The 24226-nt window shown below is 40.9% G+C and overlaps 1 pseudogene; it reads right to left on the bottom strand.

Moving 5' to 3' along the window:
- Positions 1-2586: 2586 nt before the first annotated feature.
- The window catches only part of LOC115832284, a 78049-nt pseudogene continuing 56409 nt past the window's right edge, over positions 2587-24226 (bottom strand).

Here is a 24226-nt window from a genome sequence, read left to right as displayed (position 1 = left end):
TTGGCCTCCCAAAGTGCTAACATTACAGGCGTGAGCCACCACACTCAACCCAGACAGACTAAAGGGATCTTTATACTATAAAGGGATCTTATAACTGGAGGAATTGTGAGCTTAGATATTACTATACTAAGACCACAAGTGGTAAAAATCAGATAAAGCAGTAATCATCTTACTTTTTGATCAAATTAATGCAGAAAAAGTAAGAAATGGTTTGACTCTGTAAGCTCTCTGAGGAAATAAGCAGTTTCAGTTAACACTGCTGTCGCAATCCCTATCCCACAGCTTCAGCTTAATCCCGTAGCAACACTCAGAACTCATTTTTATTATAATTACAGTTGACCCTCGAACAATGCAAGGGTTAGGGGCACTGCCCTCCCCCTTCGTCTTGTACAGTAGCAAATTCTCCTATAGCTTTTGACTTCTCCCAAGCTTAACTAACTTAACTACTAATGGCCTCTATTGACCAGAAGCCTTACTGATAATCTAAACGATTGATTAACACGTATTTTATATATGTATTATACACTATATTCCTACAATACAGTAAGTAAGAGAAAAGACAATGTTAAGAAAATCAGAAAGAAGAGAACATACATTGTCAGTTCTGTACTGTATTTATCCATACCGGAAGTTCACGCCATCCATTTACAAGATATATCATCTGTCTGAAATGGTGGCAACTGCAGTGTCTGACCGCAAATTGTGGTACATATCAAGCCATTCAACTTTTCTTTTAATGTCATGACTGTTCTCTGCTTCTTGGGAGCACTTCCAGCATCACTAGTGGCACTTTGTGTGGGTCCCATGATGTTATTCAAGGTTCATGGTATTGTACTAAACATGATGAAAAATACACAAGAACCGGGGGAGATCACTTTTTACTGCAATGTGCAATTTACTGAAGAGACAACCGCTCATAAGGAGATTAGGGTCGCTTGGTGTTTTAAGCAGATACTCCCAATACTTGAGCTCACAATAGCAACAGGAGGTGGCAATGAAATATTACAGTAGTACAGTATGTACTGCTGTTAATTTTATGCAGCTATGATTTAATACTGCATTCTTATATTTGTTTACATTTTTCTTGACTTCGAATGGCGCCACATGTGGTCTGTGTTTGTGTGCATAAGTTTTGATAAATTTTAACCTTTTATAATAGATTTGTGTATATTTTATGGTAGTAAATGATAAAGGCTTAGTATCTTCATATATTTTATGCATTCATGATATACCTTTTTAAATTGTTTCAATATTTCTAGATATGCATGCAGTTCATCTGTTTTTTCAAATTGTCTCAAATCTCCAAAAATGTTTTCAATACATTTATTTTTAGAAATCTGTGTATGTGGAGTCACACAGTCTACACTAGTGTTTTTCAAGGGTCAACTGTACTTATTATAGTCCTACAATATCTTATTATTTTTGCTTTAAATGGTCAATTATACTTTAAAGAGATTTTTCTAAATAACAAAAGAGTCTTTTATTACTACTCAAATAGGTACCACTTCTGATTCTCTTCTTTCCTTTGTGTAAATCTAGATTTCCGTCTGATATCATTTTCCTTCTGCCTCAAGGACTTCCTTTAACATTTCTTATAGTACAGATTTGCTAGTGAAAAGCTTTTAGCTTTTATATGTCTGAAGAAGTCGTTATGAGGTTTTCACTGGGTATAAAATTCTACATTGACAATTTTTTTTCCGTCAGTATTTTAAAGATGTTGCTTCACTTTCTTCTGGTTTGCATTGTTTCTGACAAGAAGTCTACCTTTCTACTTTCATTCTTACCTTGTTTATTCCATACATAATAAACCCTTTTTTTTTTCTGGCTGCTTTTAAGGTTTTTCTCTTTATCTCTGGCTTTGGACAGTTTATCATGTGCCATGGGATAGTTTTCTTCTTGTGTCTTGTGCTTAGGTTTGTCGAGCTTCTTGGATCTCTGGGTTTAGAGTTTTCATCAAAATTGGACAATTTTCAGCCATTATTTCTTCAAAAAAATTTGGTTCTCCTATCTCTTTCCTGTCTGTTATGGATTGAATTCATACATTGAAACTAACCTCCTTCAATCTGCATTTGAAGATGGGGCCTTTAAAGGGGTAATTAAAGTTAAAGTTATAAGGGTGGGGCCCTAACCCAATATGACTGGTGTCCATATAAGAAGAGGTAGAGACAACAGGGAGGCACACACAAAGAAAAGGCCATGAAAGGAGACAGCAAGAAGGTGGCTGTCCACCAGCCACAGAGAGAGGCCTCAGGAAAAACAGAACCTGTCAGCATTTTGATCTTAGTCTTCCAGCCTCCAGAAACATGAGAAAATACATTTTAATTTAAGCTACCCAGTCTGTGGTATTTTGTTATGGTAGCCCTAGCAAATTAGTATACTCTGTCTTGGGACTTCAATTACATATATATTAGGCTACTTGAAGTTATCCACTGCTTATTGAAACTGTTTTTTTTTTTTAGACTTTTTTTCTCCCTCTGTTTCATTGAGAACTTTCTTTCTTTTTTTTTAGTTTCCTTCAAGAAAAGATTTATTGCATATTATTAGTGATTATGTTTTACAGCAAAATTCAATATAGGTGCTTTTCACAAACACAAAATGGGAATCAAGGCATCTATCAAATTTAAATGTTGAACCAAGTCTTAGTTTTCAGAATTCAGTAGCCAGTCATGGTTCTGCACCAGGGCCACCAGTCCGTGATTTCCAGTAGTTGAGGATCTTTTCAGTAATTGGAACAAAATCTTCTTTATATGCGACAATTGTTTCCACATAAAACCCTTTTGGGGGTTCAGATAGTTCACTGGGTACTTCACTTGTTGAGCCATCCTTTTGCTATACTTCATCACCTGACAACTTTGCCATTTTCTGGCCAAAGTAAAGCATTGAGCCCACCAGAGACCAGGTGCCAATCCCATAGATCACCAACCAATCCCATAGACCACCAGCATCCACTGGTACCAGGCTGTGAACTGGTTTTATACATGGGTACACTGGCGAGGGCCTCGATTCTCACAGGCCTACGGTGGAGGCGGCTCCTTGTGAACTTTCTATTGCTGTGTCTTCAAAATCCATAATTTTTTCTTCTGCATTGTTTAATCTGCCATTATTCCCATGCAATGGCACTTACATTCCCATCCAATGGCACAATACATCCAATGTATTTTCATCTCAGATGTATTTTTATCTCTAAAAGTTTGGTTTGGGTATCTAAAGTTTTTTTTTAAATTTTTGTGGGTACATAGTAGGTATATATATATATATATATATATATATATATTTATGGGATACATGAGGTATTTTAGTACAGACAGGCAATGCATAATACTCACATCAGGGTAAATGGGGTATTTATGACCTAAAGCATTTATCCTTTGTGTTACAAACAATTCAATTATATTCTTTTAGTTATTTTTAAATGTACAATAAATTATTGTTGACTGTAATCACACTATTGTGCTATCAAATACTAGATCTTATTCATTCTAACTATATTTTTGTACCCATTAACCATGCCAACACTCCACCCCGCCTCTGACTACCATTCCAGCCTCTGTTAACCAACCTTCTACCCTCTATCTCAGTGAGTTCCGTTGTTTTAATTTTTAGTTTCCACAAATCAGTGAGACTGTGTGAAGTTTGTCTTTCTGTACCTGGATTATTTCACTTAACATAATGATCTCCAGTTCCATCCATGTTTTTGCAAATGACAGGATCTTATTCTTTATTCATGGCTGTATAATACTTCATTGTGTATATGTACCACATTTTCATTGTCCATTTGTCTGTTAATGGACACTTAGGTTGCTTAGGGAATCTAAATTTTTTATTAATATATTTTATTTTTTAGAATAGTTCTAGATTTACAAAAAACTGAGAAGAGGCCGGGCGCAGTGGCTCGGCCTGTAATCCCAGCACTTTGGGAGGCTGAGGCAGGAGGATCAACTGAGGTCGGAAGCTTGAGGCCAGCCCGACCAACATGGAGAAACCCCGTCTCTACTAAAAATACAAAATTAGCCAGATGTGGTAGCGCAGGCCTGTAATCCCAGCTACTCAGGAGGCTGAGGCAGGAGAATTGCTTGAACTCGGGAGGCGGAGATTGCGGTGAGCTGAGATCACGCCATTGCACTCCAGCCTGGTCAACAAGAGCGAAACTCCATCTCAAAAAAAAACCAAAAAAACAAAAAAACGAAAAAAACTGAGGAGGTAGTTGTTGTGAACTGACTCATGTCCTCTCAAAATTTATATGTTGAGGCCCTAGCTTCCAAAATGACTGTATTTGGAGACAGGACTTTTAGGGAGGTACTTAAGGTTAAATGAGGTCAGAAGGGTGAGACCCTAATCCAATAAGACTGATGTCCTTATTTTAAAAGAGAGAAAAGACACCCCTCTGTCATTCTCCCTCTCTACAAGTGTAGAGAAGAGGCCATGTGATGACGCAGCAAGAGGTAACTGCCTACAAGCCAGGAGGAGAGTCCTCAACAGAAACCAGCCCTGATAACTCCTTGATCTTGGACTTCTTGCCTCCAGAACTTAAAGAAAATAAATTTCTGTTGTTAAAGCCACCCAGACTGTGGTGGCTTTTATGGGCAGTCTGAGTTGATTAATGCAGTGCACAGGCTGGGCACAGTGGCTCACACCTGTAATCCTAGCACTTGGAGAGGCTGAGGTGGGAGGATCACTTGAGGCCAGGAGTTCGAGACCAGCCTGGGAAACAGGGAGATTCCATCTCTACAAAAAGCAAAAATAAATTAGCCGGGCATGATGGCACGTGCCTGTGGTCCCAACTACTCAGGAGGCTGAGGTGGGAGGATTGCTTGAGCTCAGGAGGTTGAGGCTGCTGTGAGCTGTGATCATGCCACTGCACCCTAGCTGGGTGACAGCAAGACCCTGTCTCAAAATAAATAAATAAATACAGTGTAGAAATACATCTGTTCAAGCCATGCTTTCAATTCTTTGGGGTATATACCAGAAGTAGAATTGCTAGTAGTTCTATGTTTAATTTTTGGAGTAACTGCCATACTGTTTTACATGTGATTAATTGTTAATAATAATAAAAAGAAGGCAGCAGTATGTTGTTTAAAAAATCATGAAACTAGAATTTTAGCCATGCCTTTGCTACCAGCTCACTTCACTATGTGACCCTGACAAAATATTAAATCTCTTGGGGCCTCAGTGTCCTCATCTGATATAAGAGTTGTGCCGAATGATTTCATGGTCACGTCAGTGCCAGTGTTTCTCGGTTCTATGATTCTAGGTGCTAGGACACCTGGTATCCCTAGTTGTGCATATTTGACAATACTACTGCTTTTTAAGTTGCCTGCTGTTAAGGGCTGAGACAGGGTAAGGTCCCTAGTGGGCTGAATTGAGTGTGTGGTGATCTCCAGAATGGCCAAAGGCAAAAGGTGCATCGAAGATTGGGACAATAAGGGTAATGTCAGTCATCAAAACTAAGGGTCAGGAGCAAGGGCTTTGTATAGGAGCCAGGGATCCCAGGAAGAGGTCAGGCTAGAGGTTGCCAAGCTAGACTGCAGAGCTGAGTGGTGACTGGCTTCCTTATGTTGGCCATAGGCGATGCTGGACCCCAGAGTTCTGTTAGACTTCTCTGTGTCTCAGTCTCCCTTGCTGTAAAACAGTGCTATTAATTGCTATTTTTCTACCAGTTAGGCTAGAGATAAATGGAAATACAAACTTTGGAAAGAGCTAGACCTTAATTTTTTTTTCTCAAATAAAAAACCTAAATGTTAAATTTATTTAAGTTGGAGTAAAAATAAAAATTGGTAAATTTGAGTAAGAGTATATGGGAATTCTTTGCACTATTCTTGCAACTTTTCTGTAAGTTTAAAATTACATAATTGGATTCATGTGGACATAAAGACAGGAACAACAGACACTGGAGACTCCAAAAGGAGGAAGGGAGAGAGGCGGGCATGGCTGAAAACCTTCCTACTGGGGACTATGTTCACTATCTGGGTAATGGGACCAATAGAAAGAAGCCCAAACCCCAGCCCCATATGACATACTCTTGTAACAAATCTACACATAGACCCCCCTGAATCTAAAATAAAAATGAAAATTTAAAGATAAAATTACATCAAAACTTTAAGTTACCAAGGAAAAGAGGAAAAACTTATTAAGAAGGAGAGTGAGGCCAGGTGCAGTGGCTCACGCCTATCATCCCAACATTTTGAGAGGCCTAGGCAGGAGGCTCACTTGAGCCCAGGAGTTAAAGACCAGCCTGGGCAATGTAGTGAGACCTTGCCTCTACTAAAAAAAAAAAAAAAAAAATTTAGCTGGGCGTGGTGCCACACACCTATAGTCCCAGTTACTCAGGAGCTGAGGCAGGAGGATGGCTTGAGCCCAGGAGTTTGAGGCTGCAGTGAGTGGTAATTGTGCAACTGCACTCCAGCCTGGGTGACAGAATGAGACCCTGTCTCAAAAAAAAAAAAAAAAAAAAAAAAAAGAAATTTACCTGCAGTTTCTTTAGAGTTGATTTTGGCCCAGCATAGTAGTGTGTGTCTATAGTCTCAGCTACCCTGGAGGCTGAAGCAGGAGGATCATTTGAGCCCAGGAGTTTGAGGCTGTAGTGTACTATGGTCATAACTGTGAATAACCCCACTGCAGGCCAGCCTGGGCAACATAGGGAGATCCGTCTCTAAAAACAAACAAAAAAGGATTGATTTTGTATGCATAGATGAACTGCTTCCAAGGCAAAACATCCAAATCATATTAAAATGTCTTTTGACATTGACCCTGAAAGTACATCCAAATACCAATGTATTCATATCAACAACTCTAATTTGTCATTAAAAATTCAAGCAGCAACACTTCCAGATTTATCAGCTGATGATAAACCCTTTCATTGTACACTTAAATATTGTGAATTTTATTATGTCAATTATAATCAATAATTTTTTTAAAAAAGAAAACTTTAAAAATAAGTCATTCCTTTTTATTGCCACATTATTTTTATCCCAGTGGATATCTGGTGTTAGGATCGCAGTAACTGCCATTGGTAATAAATAATAAACAGCATCAATTGATGAATGTTGAACATAAGACACTTAGAATGACCTAAATTCCCACATTCTCTCTTTTGTCAGTATAAATTAAAAATAAGAGAGAGCAGGTGGTTAACATAATGGAATTTGCTTCACCAGGAGGCTGCTATGGTGAATTATTTGATCTGAAATAAAAAGGTGATAATGATGGGGATCATTTGAGATCAGATGTATCAACTCTCCTTTTTATTCTAGAGCAAATATTAGAGGGTTGAATGATTCTCAAGCTGTAGATATTTCTCAGGTCTATTTTTAAGCTCAAACTGGCTCTTTCCCAGAAAGAAGAGAAACAAAAATCTACTGGCAGTAAAGCCTTTACCTTTTTTCATTGAATTTTCTGAGGGGATTTAAAAAAAAATCTTCTAAAAATCCAGGACAGATGGAGCATTATGAAGAACACTGCAAAACAGAATACTTTCAGAGAGTACTTAGAAGAAAATAAAATGTTCAAAAAGACCTTGTCTTCAAAAAAAAAATCGGTTGACTAAAGACAAAGTATCTGATGTAGTAAATATTTGCCCCAGCTGGGCGCAGTGGCTCACGCCTGTAATCCCAGCACTTTGGGAGGCTGAGGCAGGTGGATCACAAGGTCAGGAGATGGAGACCATCCTGGCTAACATGGTGAAACCCCGTCTCTACTAAAAAAAGTACAAAAAATTAGCCGGGCGTGGTGGCGGGCACCTGTAGTTGCAGCTACTTGGGAGGCTGAGGCAGGAGAATGGTGTGAACCTGGGAGGCAGAGCTTGCAGTGAGCGGAGATTGCGCCATAGCACTCCAGCCTGGGCGACAGAGCGAGACTCTGTCTCAAAACAAACAAACAAACAAAAACATTTGCCTTTCTTTGAAGGAACTGAAAACAATAAAACCCAGTCACATTAAATTGTTCTCAAAGTTGGCGTATTAGGCACCAGTCCAAAGGATTTCCACCTGAAAAGTTGGTAGAATTCTCTTTAGCAATAAGATAGTTGAATGATTTGGGTAATGTTGGAGAGAACTGGTAAAAATATTGCTCATTAACATTCATTCTCTCTTTTTCCTCACTCTAAAACTATTCTTTAGCTATCGGAAAAGTTAAATTTAATACAGTGTAAACTCTCCAAGGGGAAAGGAATAGCAGAAAAACTCCAGATGTGGCAGCCCTGTTGTGTGCTCACAGAGGTTGCACAATTTCCACTTGTAGATGGGTGAACAGGTATTAGAATCAGTCACCTGGCTGTTTGTAACATGTAAAGAATGTGAGGTGGCCTATGCCAGGCTGGAGGGAGAGTGAGAAGGGCTCTGAGTGTTGACACTACTTCCCAGTTCACCATGACTCATTCATCTGACTTGCTACCAAACCATTGGGAATGAGCCAGTATAAGGGAACATGTTACAGCAGCCAGTGAAATAGACCAAAAAACTGTCAGTCCCAGGAAAGTACTGGAGAGGAGAATTGCAAGTGTGGTGACGAATCTTTGCCAAACAGATACAGTTGATTTTTTTTTTTTTCTTAAAAAGTCACACTTGACAAATCCTTCCTGAGTTTCAAGGGGAAAAGACACATAAACTTCCATTTTGCCATCCATAAAGGTAGCATGATATAAAGGGCTTAAATACCATCTTAAGAATAAAACATAGAGGCAACATGGCAAGCTATAGCAAGAAAAGAAAAAATAAACGACGAAAAAGAAGTGCAGTGAAAAACAACAAAAGAAAGATCTTCCTTGAAGGGAAACTGGGAGCACATTTCCTTGGCTGAAGATCCAGTGTGAATAAAAGGGGGAAAAAATAACATCTTGATAAGACCATATGAAATGGTAAACCAACCTTTAGTATTAATGAGATTGTCAAGAGATCTTTAGATGGGTGATTTGGAGTGCTGGCATTTTGACACCTGAGGCTGTTTACTAAGCTTAAAGAAATTGGCAAAAGTCTCAAAATGCTTTCAAAATCACTTCATTGTGATTCTCTTTAGATGAGCAAAATCAAATAGATGATGCCTATAGCTCATACATGAGGGGGTACGAAAAAGCATGAATGTGGTGTTGTAACAAATCCAAAGTGTTTGTAAACCATTGTCTGTGTCTTTGAATGTTTGGAATTGCAGGATGCTTGCAGAAAGGATGACCTACAAGTGGATGGTCAGGCCTGGCTGCAAATGGATATCTGAAAGAAAACGGGGATCCTAGGAAACCCATCACAGCCCTCTATGAGCTTCAAAAACCAGCATGGTTAATTATGTCATTGCCTCTAAGTGAATGCAGGTGACATTGTTTTGATAATTTGATGAACATGCCTCCTCCAGGGACAGTGTGATGCAAGATGCCAGGTCCATTTCAGGGCCTGAATCAGATGTCCGGAATCCCAAAAAGACTGGGAATTAGAACTGGGTTCTCAAGGGGGAGGACTTCTTAAGGGAAATTTTTTTTCTTGGCTACAGAGACACTAAGGAGGAAATGTCTTTTCTTTTGCTGCCATTGAATGACTAGATTATCTATCTATCTATCTATCTATCTATCTATCTATCTATCTATTTATCTATGTATCTATCTATCTATCTGTTATATTCAAAAAATATTTTCTCAGCATCTACTATATGCCAGGGATTATGGTAGGTGCTGGGGATAAAATTAGTTAATAAGACCCTCACGGAGTTTACATTCTAATGAGAGAGTCCCAAATAAACAAGTACACAGATAAATATTATACTTACAGATTCTGAGGAATTCTGAAGAAAAAAAGGAGGGTGATGAAGAGTGAATGAAAAGGTGACTAAATTGAATAAAGGTCCCTTTAGTCAGAGTGGTCAGGCCATGAGAGGCAAGCCTTGAGTGAGAAAAAGCTAGGCCTACGGATGGAAAGCAGTGACAAGGAAGGAAAGAGTATTTCAGTTAAAGGGAACAGCAAGTACAAACCTATGAAGTGGAAAAGAAGAGGCATGCTCTAATGTGGTTGAGTCAAGGGAAGAGTGATAGTAGACGAGGTTGCAGGGACAAGAAATTAAGATTTTATTCTGAGTGTATTGGGAAATCATTAGTGGCTTTTAAGCCACTTACTAAAATAATCCATATTTTAGTAAGATCACTTTGGCTGTTACATGAAAAATGTATTGGAGGAGGACAAATACGGAAGCAGTAAGACCAGTTAGTTGTTACCAGGTGATAGTGACTTGTGCTGTTTATCCCATTAATACGGTTTGGATCTGTGTTCCTACCCAAATCTTGTGTTGAATTGTAATCCCCAGTGTTGGAGGTGGGGCCTTGTGGGAGGTGATTGGATCATGGGGGTGGTCCTTCATGAATGGTTTAGCACCATATCCTGGCGCTGCTCTCCTGACAGTGAGTGAGTTCTCATAAGTTCTACTTGTTTAAAACTGTGTGGCACCTTGCCCGCCCCTCCCACCCCACCCCCGGCCCTTCATCCTGCTCTGGCCATGTGAAGCTCTTCACTCGCCTTTTGCCTTCTGCCATGACTGGAAGCTTTCTGAGCCCTACCCGGAAGCAAATGTTGCCATGCTTCCTGTATAGCCTGTGGAACGATAAGCCAATTAAACCTGTTTTCTTTATAAATTACCCAGTCTCAGGTACAGGTATTTCTTTATAGTAGTGTGAGAAGAGACTAATACACCCACCAAGAGGGAATCTCTACACTTTGTTCTCTTGACTCTGGGCATGCGTGTGGCTGCTTCTACCAATAGAGTAGCAGTGGAACCAACCCTGAGACATCCACATTTAGACCATAAAAGGCCATGGGAAGCCTCTGCCTTGTCTGCTAGGACATTGCATGGTCTATCACATAAGAAGTCCACCTCAGGCCAGGCGCTGTGGCTTACACCTGTAATCCCAGCACTTTGCGAGGCTGAAGTGGGCAGATCACTTGAGGCCAGGAGTTTTTGGGGTTTTTTTTGAGACAGAGTTTCACTCTTGTTGCCCAGGCTGGAATGCAATGGTGCGGTCTCAGCTCACTGCAAACTCTGCCTCCCAAGTTCAAGTGATTATCTTGCCTCAGCTTCCTGAGTAGCTGGGATTACAGGCACGCACCACCACACTGGGCTAATTTGTATTTTTAGTAGAGATGGGGTTTCACCATGTTGGCCAGGCTGGTCTTGAACTCCTGACCTCAGGTGATCCACTCACCTCAGCCTTCCAAGTGCTGGGATTACAGGCATGAGCCACTGCTTCCAGCCTGAGGTCAGGAGTTCTAGACCAGCCTGGCCAACATGGCGAAACCCTGTCTCAACTACAAATACAAAAATCAGCTGGACATGATGGAACGTGCCTGTAATCCCAGCTACTCAGGTGGCTAAGGCAGAAGAATTGCTTGAACCCTCAAAGCAGAGGTTGCAGTGAGCCGAGATCTTGCCACTGCACTCAGCCTGAGGCAACAGAGCGAGACTCCATCTTAAAAAAAAAAAAAATAAGTCCACTTCAGCTGGGGACAGTGGCTCACACCTGTAGTCCCAGCTACTAGGAAGTCGGAGGAGAGAGGATCACTTGAGCCCAGGAGTTCAAAGCTGCAGGAGCCATAATCACACCTCTGCATTCCCATTCTAGCCTGGGCAACAGAGTGAGACCTCATATAAATAAAAATAAGGAAGCCCACCTATCCTGAGGCTGCCCTGCTATGAAGGAATCCAAGTCACATGAAGTGTAAATGTTCCATTCAACAGTCCCAGCTAAGGTCCCGGTCAGCAGCCAGCATTGACCACCAGAAGTGTGAACGAATAGGCCTTCAGATGATTGCAGCCCCTATTGTTAAGGCAACCCCAGTCTCCGAGTCTTCCCAGCAGAGGATTCAGCTACTATGGAGTCAAGATAAGTAATTCCCACTGTACCCTGTCTGGGGTCCTGACACATGAAGATTGGAAGTGGTTTGTCACATAGCAATAGTAACTGAAACACTGGGAGAGGGACATCTTTAAGAGGAGAAATTAAGTTCCCAATGAGATTTTAAAGATGTACTAATGAAACAATCAAGTAGAGATATCAAGTAGTTAGTTGGACATGTGAGTGTAAGCAGACTTCATGGCTGGAGATATACCAATGGCAAACAGCATATGGATGTCATTTAATTTCCCAGGCCTGGGTGAGATCACCTACAGCAGGAGGTGGACAGAGAAGAGGAGCTGGTTCAAGACCTCATTCTGAGGAAGCCCAGTATTTAGAGGTAGGGAAGAGAAGGAAGAGCCAGAAAAGGGAATTGAGACAGAGTGCCCAGGGAGGCAAGAAAAAAAAAAAAAAACCAAGAGAATGGTTTGTCACAAAAGCTGAGAGAGAACATTATTTCCAGAACAAAGAGAGCGGTCAACTTTGTGGGAAACTGTTGAGAGTCAAAAAAGATAAGAGAAAAATGGTCATTAGATTTGGCAGCAAAGAGATCACTTGAGACCTTGAAAAGAACAATTTCAGTGGGAGTGGATGGGGCAGACACATAATGGGGGTTTTGATCTCTCAGGGAAAGAAGAGCAGTCTATTATTTCAGAAAAAGTTGGATCAGCCATGCTATATGCAGCTAGTTTAAGTGATACTGAAACGACACAATTTACCTGCTTAGAAAAACAGCACAATGTAGCAAACAGCATAAATTTTTAGCATCAGACAGAACTGGGTTGAAATTCTACAAATTACTTAAACTCATTAAGGTTCAGTTTGTTTATCTGTAAACTGCAGAGGAAAAAAGCACTTTTCTTCTATTCTCCTAGGTTCTGCAGTTAGGAACCTAGAAATTGAACTGACAAAAGACAGGCTAACAAGAGAAAAACAGAGCTTATGAATGTGTGCAATGCACATGCATGTGGGAGAAACTCAGTGATGAGTAAATTGCAGGAGTAGTTGGAACTTGGGGCTTATGTAGCATTGTAACAAAGAATGGTGTATTTGTAGAGATGTGGCAAAACAAAGGAAAAGGGGTTTAAGCTTTTGGAGTGACAAATTGTGGGGAGGTAAATATGTGGAGAGAAACTAATGGAAAATAGGAGTTACTTTATTAGGGTTTACTATGTAGGTACCTTTTGGTGCCATCTCTGGGCTAGAGTTATCTTCTCGTCTCTAGTGATTATGAGTCTAAGAGTTTCCTCTTCCTGGTATGCGAGAGAGAGAGAGAGAGAGACGCCTTTGCAAATGTATTTTTTTAATTAAAAAAATTGTTAATTGCAGAAATGGGTGTCTTGCTATATTGCCCAGACTGGTCTCAAACTCCTGGCCTCAAGTGATCCTTCTGCTTCAGCCTCCCAAAATGTTGGGATTACAGGTGTGAGCCACCAAACCTGGCACAAATGGAAATTTACGTCCTACTTTTAGGCAAGTAGGGAGGAGGGCAGAGATACTTCTTGGCATGTGCCACTTCTCAACTGTTTTCAGCTCAAAATAATCCTTATGCAAAAGTGCATATTTTGGGGTAGCATATTCTAATCACTGCCCCCAAAATAAGAATAATACTTTTTCATAGGGTTGTTGTAAGCATAACATGAGAGAACATTTTAGCATAGTAGTAAGCATATGTAAGTTGCTTAAGCTCATTCATTTAAAACATACTTATTAGTGCCTACTGTGTACCAGGCCCTGTGCTGAGTGCCTGGCATACGAGGATGAAGTCTCAGTTCATGATCTGCAGAAATTTATAGACTAGTGAGGAGACAGACCTGCAAACAGTTGCATTACAGTAAGATTATTGCTTCAGTAGGATTGTGACAAAGGAGAAGAAAACCTGAATGAGTCTGAGGGGATCAAGAAAGGCTTCACAGAAGAAGCAGTATTTTATCTGCAACTTGAAGACATGGGGTGGGTTTGCCAGGTGGACAAGCTGGGGAGGGTGTTCCAAGTAGAGAGAACATTGTATACAAAGCTTCAGGAATGGGACTGAGCATAGCACGTTCTCGAACCAGATAGCTGAGTGTTACTGGAGCAAAACTTGTGTGGAACAGGTGGCGGTGTGGTGGTAGGAAAATAGTGAGGGAGGAGGCCAGACAGGTAAAAAGAAATCAGAGGGTGGAGAGTCTCATTTGTCATGAAGAGGAGTTTAGATTTTATCTGAAGGGATCAGGAGCTACTGAAGTACTTGGTAATAAGGAAGTGAAAAAAACATTCTTTTTGTTGTTTTTTAGAAATGAGGTCTCAGTCCGCCACCCAGACTGGAGGGCAGTAGTGCGATCACGGCTCAATGCAGCCTCGACCTCTTGGGTTCAAGGGGTCCTCTAGCCTCAGCCTCCCAAGTAGCTGGGATTATAGGCAGGAGCTGTGACCCTGACAACAAAATCATTCTGATGCGTGGAAGGTGTACTGGGAGTTTGCTTAGCTTTGTAAAATGCCCTAATCTTTGCACTTAAAAAATGGTGCCTCTGACCAGTGCTCAGCAGTATATGTGCTATGATTTGTTTTTCCAATTGTTCCTCTGAACTATTCTCATTCTCTTGTAGGGAGATATTTGCAGACCAGTTGAACAGAATAGAGAATCCAGAAAAAGACCATCTAGAGGAAAGACTAAATTAGCTTGCCATTCTTTCTATAGAGAATGATATCGATGTCATGTAAAGCAATGATCAAAGAGTACATATCCAGCCTGGGCAACATAGTAAGACCCTGTCTCTACAAAAAATAAAAAATTAGCCAGGAGTGGTGACATGCACCTGTAGTCCTAATTACTCAAGAGGCTGAGGTGGAAGGATTGCTTGAGCCCAGGAGATTGAGGTGGCAGTGAGCTATAATCGCACCACTGCACTCCACTCTGTCTCGAAAAAGAAAAAAAAAGTACATAGCAAAAACAACAACAACAAAAATATATATATATATATAATATGGAAAAAAGTATTAAAGAGAGGTGATTAATCGTGATATGATACTATCTAGATTTTATCGTATTTGATACTTTATGATATTTTATGACAATTTTGATATTTACAGTCTTAGAAATTTGGTTTGATGTGCTTTCTCATTCTAATTCATTCTTTTTTTGTTGTTTTTTTTAAGAGATGGGGTCTTGCTGTGTTGTCCAGGCTGGAAAACAGTGTCTATTCACAGGTGTGGTCATAGCACACTACAGTCTCAAACTCCTGGATTCAAGTGATCCTCCTGCCTTAACCTCCAGAGTAGCTGGGCCTCTAGGCATGTGCCACTGTGCCCAGCTATTTAATTTTTTTTTTTTTTTGAGACGGAGTCTCGCTCTGTCGCCCAGGCTGGAGAGTAGTGGCGCCATCTCGGCTCACCGCAAGCTCCGCCCCCTGGGTTCACGCCATTCTCCTGCCTCAGCCTCCAGAGTAGCTGGGACCACAGACGCCCGCCACTATGTCTGGCTAATTTTTTGTATTTTTAGTAGAGACGGGGTTTCACCGTGTTAGCCAGGATGGTCTCGATCTCCTGATCTCGTGATCCACCTGCCTCGGCCTCCCAAAGTGCTGGGATTACAAGCGTGAGCCACGGCGCCCGGCCTCCAGCTATTTAATTTTATTCTTGCACCTACTTTTGTGTCATAATTTTGCATTTTTTTCTTAAAGAAGTACATGCTTTTTCTTAAAGAAGTTTCTAAAAACTGAATATTCATTAGGTCCCACAAAATCTGGATAAGTGTCTGACTACTGCACTATCCTTTATTGATTTATGTAAACCTGCCTGCAATTTTGTAAATAGTCATTTTATTAAACTCTTCTCAGTTTCCCCATGCCCTCTGTTTCTAGGACCATGACATTCAACAATGTTCATGTTAGTCATAATCTTTGTTCATCACTTATACAATAGAGTCTCTTTTATGTATAAAGACATTCACAATAATAAAAAGGATATGTGACATATACATATATACATACATATATATACACATACCACCTGTGTGTGTGTATATATATATATATATATAATGTGTATGCCAGTGCCATGTATAGATACTTAAGTAATTGTTAACAATACTTCCTGGAGAGAAACAAGGGAATAGGGGACAGAGATTAGATGAGGAATTATTTCGTTGTATTCTTCTTTCTTTTTTTTTTAATTTTTTTTAATTTTTAATTTGTGTAGAGATGGAGGTCTTGTTATGTTGCCCAGGCTGGTCTCAAACTCCTGGGCTCAAGTGATCCTCCTGCCTCAGCCTCCCAAATTGTTGGGATTACAGACATGAGCCACTGTGCCCGGCCTGTATTCCCCTTTCTTGCCTAACCTTTTTCATATTTATGTATTTGTTTCTCAATTAAATTAAATTTTGATTTTATTTTTGCTCAAATTCACTAGGTACTTTTTGAGGGGGAGGGGTCAAAACTTAAGAGTTAGGTTTCATTCAAGATTAATCAGTATGGTTTATTTTCATGTTCTCATGACAGTGTTCCCATAGTTGGAGGACTTCTGGAACTGGTGAGCAGTCTCTAAAGAAAAGGATAGCCTCATGTTGCCCATCAGGTAATGGGCATAAAAGTAGCACTTTTCACTTTATTCAGATCTTACCTTTGTTTGAAAATATTCTCTGAGGTGTTTCCTATGAGGACAGAATACATTACTAGAGGACTATGTTGATTTTTATTCACTTTGGGGGCACTCTCCAGAGTTCCATAGGAATTTCCAGGCATGACATGCAATGCCCACATTTATTTCACAGATCTCCCCAGCCATATAGCTGAGCCTCAGTGTTGCACCATCAGGAAACAAGAATATGCACCCTGGGAACCTGGAAATAGAAAATAGATCCCAGCCCCATCCGGCTGATTGAGACCAATGCCTGATTCCCCAGCAGGGCAACCTGCCAAGAGTAGAGTCTGCAGTCCTGAGTAACTCCCCTGCAGGGGTTCCCCTCACACACTGCACTTGTGCAGAAGACTAGAAAGATGGCCAGAAACATCATAAAAAACACATCACGCTGCAGAGTGTCCCGCCTCTTGGCCTGCTGGGATGGCAGCCCTGGTGCCAGGGAGGCAGCTGAGGTATGGAAAGTTATATTAGAAAGAGAGGAAAGGGAAATACAGCCCCACAAACCCAGAAAAGAAAGAATGGAGAAATAGGGCCTTCAAAGTTGAATTCCTGGCCGGGCATGGTAGCTCATATCTGTAATCCCAGCACTTTGGGAGGCCGAGGCAGGCAGATCACCTGAGGTCAGGAGTTCAAGCCCAGCCTGACCAACATTGAGAAACCTCGTCTCTACTAAAAAAAAAAAAAAAAAAAATTAGCCGGGCATAGTGGTGCATGCCTGTAATTTCAGCTACTCGGGAGGCTGAGGCAGGAGAATCAGTTGAACCCAGGCGGCGGAGGTTGTGGTGAGCTGAGATCGCGCCATTGCCCTCCAGCCTGGGCAACGAGAGTGAAACTCCATCTCGAAAAAACAAAAACAAAAACAAAGTTGAATTCCTGGCATGGTGAAACCCCATCTCTACTAAAAATACAAAATTTAGGTGGGTGTGGTGGCAGGTGCCTGTAATCCCAGCTACTCAGGAGGCTGAGACACGAGAATCGCTTGGAACCTGAGAGGTGGAGGCTGCAGTGAGCTGAGATCACACCACTGCACTCCAACTTGAGGGATAGAGCGAGACTCTGACTCCAAAAAAAAAAAAAATGTTGAATTCCTGCCGGGTGCAGTGGCTCACGCCTGTAATCCCAGCATTTTGGGAGGCCGAGGTGGGTGGATCATGAGGTCAGGAGATCGAAACCATGCTGGCTAACACGGTGAAACCCCATCTCTACTAAAAATACAAAAAATTAGCCGGGCGTGGTGGCGGGCGCCTGTAGTCCCAGCTACTCAGGAGGCTGAGGCAGGAGAATGGCGTGAACCCGGGAGGCGGAGCTTGGAGTGAGCCGAGATCGCGCCACTGCACTCCAGCCTGGGTGAAAGTGCGAGACTCCGTCTCAAAAAAAGTTGAATTCCTTGGCTCTTATAGGCATGTGCCTGCAATGTATCTGCTTCAGTCACCCAGTGCCTCAGGAAAGCAAATTCTGGAATATGGTAGCTGACGATACTTTCCTTTGGATGATTCAGTTTCTTCACTACACAAATGATTCCATCGTAGCCAGGAAAGTATGCAACATTGTGACTTCCCTCCCCACCAAGCAAAATACTTCCCCTTCTCCCTAGGCCTCAAATTATTTCAATAAGACAAAGCCTTTTATTCCACAGTTAGGGACAAGGAGCCCCGCTCTAGGAGCTGGAACATATTGGCTTAAATACACAGGAAGGTTGTTATGGGCTTCCCTTGGGAAAATCTCCCTTATGGGGCCTGAAGACCCTCTGACACTTCATTGTAAAAATTCTTTCTTCTTTTGGGAAGCAGATGGAGTTAACAGGCTGTAACATTTGTCTATTGTTCTTAAGCAAGGCACATACTAATCCCTTTGTCCTCTCTCAGAAGATAGGCTTTATATCTGCGTCAAGAGACAAGACCATCTACAAATACATTACTTTGTTTAGAATTTATGCTCACTCTTTGTTTCTATGAAATAAAACAAAGCATCCTGCCCCATAGTGACTCAAGTAGGTCAAGAGAATTGTGATTGAAAAACCCCAAGGGTCTTTAATTTCTTCCTGGAAGAAAGAAAAAAGCTCAACTCTGTGGCCCCCACCTCCTTTCCATCACCTTGGATGGCTTGCAAAGAACTTGTCTGTAGAAGAACAGGCCTTTATCTACTCCCTAACTCCACAGAAGAACTACTAGTTCCTAGGCCTGAACCATGTTGATGACTAAAAGAATCTCAGCTTCAAAGAGTCATAAGGCCAGAGTGTGGTAAAGTCTAACACTGATTTTTTTTTAAGATGGAGTTTCGCTCTCGTTTCCCGGGCTGGAGTGCAGTGGCACAATCTCTGCTCACTGCAACCTCTGCCTCCTGGGTTCAAGCGATTCTCCTGCCTCAGACTCCTGAGTAGCTGGGATTACAGGCACATGCCACCAAGCCTGGCTAATTTTTGTGCTTTTACTAGAGACGGGGTTTTACCATGTTGCCCAGGATGGTCTCGAACTCCTGACCTCAGGTGATCCGCCGGCCTCGGACTCCCAAAGTGCTAGGATTACAGGCGTGAGCCACCATGCCTGGACCCTAGCACTGATTTTTAAAAATAACTAATATTTATGTTTCTACAGCTTTATTGGGGTATAACTGACTTACAATAAATAACATATAGTTGAAATGTACAATTTGACAGGTTTTGACATACGTATATGTAAACCAAAAAAGTATCTGAGACAGGTCTCAATCAATTTAGAGGTTTATTTTGCTGAGGTTGAATACACACCCAGAAAAAAGAAACACAAGCCACAGTAGGATCTGTGGCCTTTATTTTTTCTGCAGAGAATTTTGGGGGCTTCAATATTAAAGCGGAAAAGTGGGCAGGAGGGGAAAGGGGAAAGAAAAAAAAGAGGAATGGTATGGTCACATTCTTGTGAAGTCACATGTTGTGCATGAAAAGGAAGGGGTAGGGGAAAAATCAATTATGTATTTGACTCACACTCAGTAAATCTGCCCTTTTACCCTTTTACGTAAGGTAAAATAAACATAGAGTAGAGAAGCAGTCAAACATGCATTCAGCTCAGGATGGAAGGGGATTTTGAATCTCCTCTTTCCCCTCACCCGTCCACCCCCAAGTCCATGAAGATAAGCTGTTCATTTACATTGTCAAGGTAAGGGAGGCCCCCTGTGGCCTTCTATCTGTAGCTATCAGTTTAGGAACAAACATAAAGGCAGTTTTGGGGTTTTTTTTCATGACTCAGCTTCCAAGCTTAACTTTTCCCTTTTGGCATCGTGAATTTGGGGTTCCAAGATTTTATCTTCCTTTCACATATGCAACTATGAAACCTTTGCCACAATTAATATAGTGAAAATACCTCAAAAAGTTTCTTTGCTTTTGTAACACTTTCTTCCTGTTCTTCCACATCTCCTCATCCACCAGGAAACCACTAATCTGCTTTCTGTCACCATACATTAGTTTGCGTTTCCTAGAATGTTATATAAATGAACTCATACAGTGCATACTCTTTTTCTGGTCTGGCTTCTTTTGCTCAGCATTAATTATTTGGGGATTCATCCGTGTTGTTGAATGTATCAATAGTTCATTTCTTTTTATTGCTGGGTAGTATCCTATCAGGTGGCTATACCAGTTTGTTTCACCTGTACATGGACATTTGGGTTGTTTCCAGTTTGGGGCTATTACCAATGAAGATTCTATGAATATTTATGCATAATTCTATATAGATGCATTTTTTTCTCTTATACCTAAGAGTGAACGGCTGGATAAAATGGTAGGTTTATGTTTAACTTTCTAAGAAACTGACAAACTGTTTTCCAGAGTGGTTGTACTATTTTATACTTTCCCCAGCAAGGTATAAGAGTTCAAGTTCCTCTACCTCCTCACCAACACCTGGTATGGTCAGTCTTTTTAATTTTAGCCATTCAGTAGTTATGGTTTTAATTTGCATTTTCCTAATGACTAATGATGCTGAGCATCTTTTTATGTGCTTCATATGCTTATTTGTCACCCATGTTTGTTTGATTCTTTTGCTTATTTTTTAATTGTGTTGTTTTCTTATTATTGAGCCTTTTGTTCTTTTTTTTTTCTTTTTTTTTTTTTTTTTTGAGATAGAGTCTTGCACTGTTGCCCAGGCTGGAATGCAGTGGCGCAATCTCCACTCACTGCAACCTCCACCTCCCGGGTTCAAGCGATTCTCCTGCCTCAGTCTCCAAAGTAGCTGGGATTACAGGCGCCTGCTACCACACCCGGCTGATTTTTTGTATTTTTAGTAGAGATGGGGTTTCACTATGTTGGCCAGGCTGTTCTTGAACTCCTGACCTCGTGATCCTCCTGTCTTGGCCTCCCAAAGGGCTGGGATTACAGGTGTGAGCCACCGCACCAGGCCTTTTTTTCTTTTTCTTTTTGAGATGGAGTCTCACTCTGTTGCCTAGGCTGGAGTGCAGTCGCACCATCTCAGCTCACTGCAACCTCTAAGTCCTGGGTTCAAACAATTCTCATGCCTCAGCCTCCCGAGTAGCTGAGATTTCAGGCACATGCCACCATGCCCAACTAATTTTTGCATTTTTAGTAGAGATGATTCTTCTGCCCCAGCCTCCCAAGTAACTGGGACTACAGGCGCCCACCACCACACCCAGCTCATTTTTGTATTTTTAGTAGAGACGGGGTTTCACCATGTTGGCCAGGCTGGTCTTGAACTGATGACCTCAAGTGATCCACCTGTCTCAGCCTCCCAGAGTGTTAGATTACAGGCGTGAGCCACGGCGCCAGGCCACAGAATTTTATAATTACATAACTCCACTTTTCCCTCTCAGCATTTAGGCTACTGTTTTCTTTATGCATATGTTGTAATCCCCACAACACATTGTTACTATTTTTGTTTAAACAATCAATTATATTTTAAAGATATTCAAATTATAAAAGAAAAATTCTTACATATTTGCCCATGTAGTTATCATTTTTGTTGCTGTGAATTTTCTGTATAATCATATTTCCATCAGGTGTTACTTTCCTTCTGCCTGAAAGATTTCCTTTAACATTTCTTATATTGCAGATCTGTTAGTGATAAATTATTCTGGCTTTGGTATATCTGAAAAAGTATTTGTTCCACCTTCATCTTTAAAAAATATTTTTGCTGGGTTTAAATTTCTAGGTAACAGTTTATTTTTCTTTCAGTAGCTTAAAGATGTTGCTCCACTGTCTTATCACCTGTATCATTGTTTCCTATGAGGAGTCTTCTGTCATCCTTATCTTTGGTCTTCTGTACATAATGTGTCTTTTCTTCTCTGGCTACTTTTAGTATTATCTCTTCATCACTAATTTTGAGCAGTTTGATTCTGATGTGCCTTAGTGTACTCATTTTCTTCATATTTTTGTGCTCAGGATTTATTGACTTTCTTGGACCTCTAGGTTTTTAGTTTTCATCAAAATTAGAAAATTTTCAGCTATTATTCCTTTGAATAGCTTTTCTGTCCCTCCCCCTGCTTTAGGGACAACAATTACATACAAATCAAACTGCTTAAAGTTCTCCCACAGCTCACTGATGCTCTTTTCATTCTTGTTTTTAATTCTTTTTTCTCTTTGTGTTTTATTTTTGGATCAGTTCTAATGCTATGTCTTCAGATTCACTAATCTTTTCTTTTGCCATTAATCTCACCAGTGTAATTTTAATCTCAGATATTATAGTTTTTATCTCTAGAAATCTGATTTATGTTTTTAAAATAGTTCATGTCTCTCCTTAACTTTTCAAATATCTGGAATATAATAATAACTACTATTTAAATATCCTTGTTACTAATTCCTATATCTGTGTTAGTTTTTTTATCAGTTTCAACTAGTTTATTTTCCTCTTCCTTATTGGTTATATTTTCCTGCTTCTTTGCATGCCTGGCGAGTTTTTTCAATGCATAATATTGTGAATTTTAATCTATTGGGTGCAGGATATTTTTGTGTTCTTATAAATATTCCTGATCTTTATTCTGGGATGCAATTAAATTATTTGGAAACATTGAACATTTTGCATCTTGCTTTTAAGTTTCATGAGATGGTTGTTTTTGGAGCTAAAAATTAAAACAATTGAACTCATGGAAATAGAGAATAGAATGATGGTTCCCAGAGGCTGGGAAGGGTAGTTGGGAGGAGTAGGGGGCAAGTGGGGATGATTAATGTGTATTAAAAAATTGAAAGAATGAATAAGATCTAGTATTTGACAGCAAATAGGATGACTTTGGGAAGCTGAGGCAGGCAGATCACTTGAGCTCAGGGGTTCGAGACCAGCCTGGGCAACATGATGAGACCCTGTCTCTACAAAAAATACAAAAATTAGCAGGGCATTGGCTGGGCGCAGTGGCTCACCCCTCTAATCCCAGCACTTTGGGAGGCCGAGGCGGGTGGATCACCTGAGGCTGGGAGTTCACGACTAGCCTGGCCAACATAGAGAAACACCGTCTCTACTAAAAACACAGAATTAGCTGGGCTTGGTGGTGCATGCCTGTAATCCCAGCTACTCAGGAGGCTGAGGCAGGAGAATCGCTTGAACCTGGGAGGCAGAAGTTGTAGTGAGCCGAGATCGCGCCATTGCACTCCAGCCTGGGCAACAAGAGCGAAACTCCTTCTCAAAAACAAAACAACAACAACAACAACAATTAGCTAGGCATGGTGGTTCACGCCTGTAATCCCAGCTACTCAGGAGACTTGGGTAGGAAGATCACTTGAGCCTGGGAGGCAGAGGTTGCAGTGAGCCGAGATCACACCACTGCACTCCAGCCTGGGCAATAAAGTGAGATGAGATCTTGTCTCTCTCTCTCTCTCTCTCTCTCTCTCTCTCTCTCTCACACACACACACACACACACACACAAAGATAATTTTTTTTTTTTTTTTTTTGAGACAGAGTCTCGCTCTGTTGCCCCAGGCTGGAATGCAGTGGTGCGATCTTGGCTCACTGCAACTTCTGCCTCCCTTGTTCAAGTGATTCTCTTGCCTCAGCCTCCCAAGTATCTGGGACTATAGGTGCCCGCCACCACGCCCAGCTAATTTTTTGTATTTTTAGTAGAGATGGGGTTTCACCATGTTAGCCAGGATGGTCTCGATCTCTTGACCTTGTGATCCTCCTGCCTCAGACTCCCAAAGTGCTGGGATTACAGGCATGAGCCACTGCGCCCGGCCAAGATAGTATTTAAAAAAAATGAAAGTATGTTCAAATCCAGAGAGAGGAGGCAAATTCAAAATTCAAAGTGGGAAAGACTGGTAAGAGCACATCTCTGGAGAAGAGAATTTAGCAAGAGAAAGATTGTAGGAAATATATTGTAGGAAAATTTAAACTTTCTCTCTGAAGGTTCAATAATTGAGTCATCCTGCCAAAAATAAACAGACAATAGACAGATTGACAGGAGAAAAGCATACAAGTTCATTAACATGCACGTGGACATGGGAGTCCCATAAATATGAGATTCAAAGGCCCAGTAGCTGAAGCTTAGATAGCACCAATTTCACAGGGAAGAGAGAAATGGGAAATGTAGGCAATTATGAAGGGCAGAAGTTATTTTCAAGGGAAATGAATGAGTCCAAAAAACAGACAATGGCTTGGGACAAAGTTCCTCTGAGCTCTGGGGGAGGTGGCAGGAAGATGAGAGGTGGAACTTCACTGTGAACAAAGGCTATCTTATTATGTAGATAAAGTCTCCCAAGTATTCTCTCAGAGTGCCCTCAGAAGAATGGATGAAGAGTCTGCATAGGCATGATGACTTTTAGTCTTTTCTCTTCTCTAGTG

The sequence above is a fragment of the Nomascus leucogenys genome, chromosome 22a, assembly GCF_006542625.1.
Source record: "Nomascus leucogenys isolate Asia chromosome 22a, Asia_NLE_v1, whole genome shotgun sequence".
Lineage (NCBI taxonomy): Eukaryota > Metazoa > Chordata > Mammalia > Primates > Hylobatidae > Nomascus > Nomascus leucogenys.
Note: the sequence above shows the minus strand (reverse complement) of the source record. Positions and strands in the feature narration are given on the sequence as shown.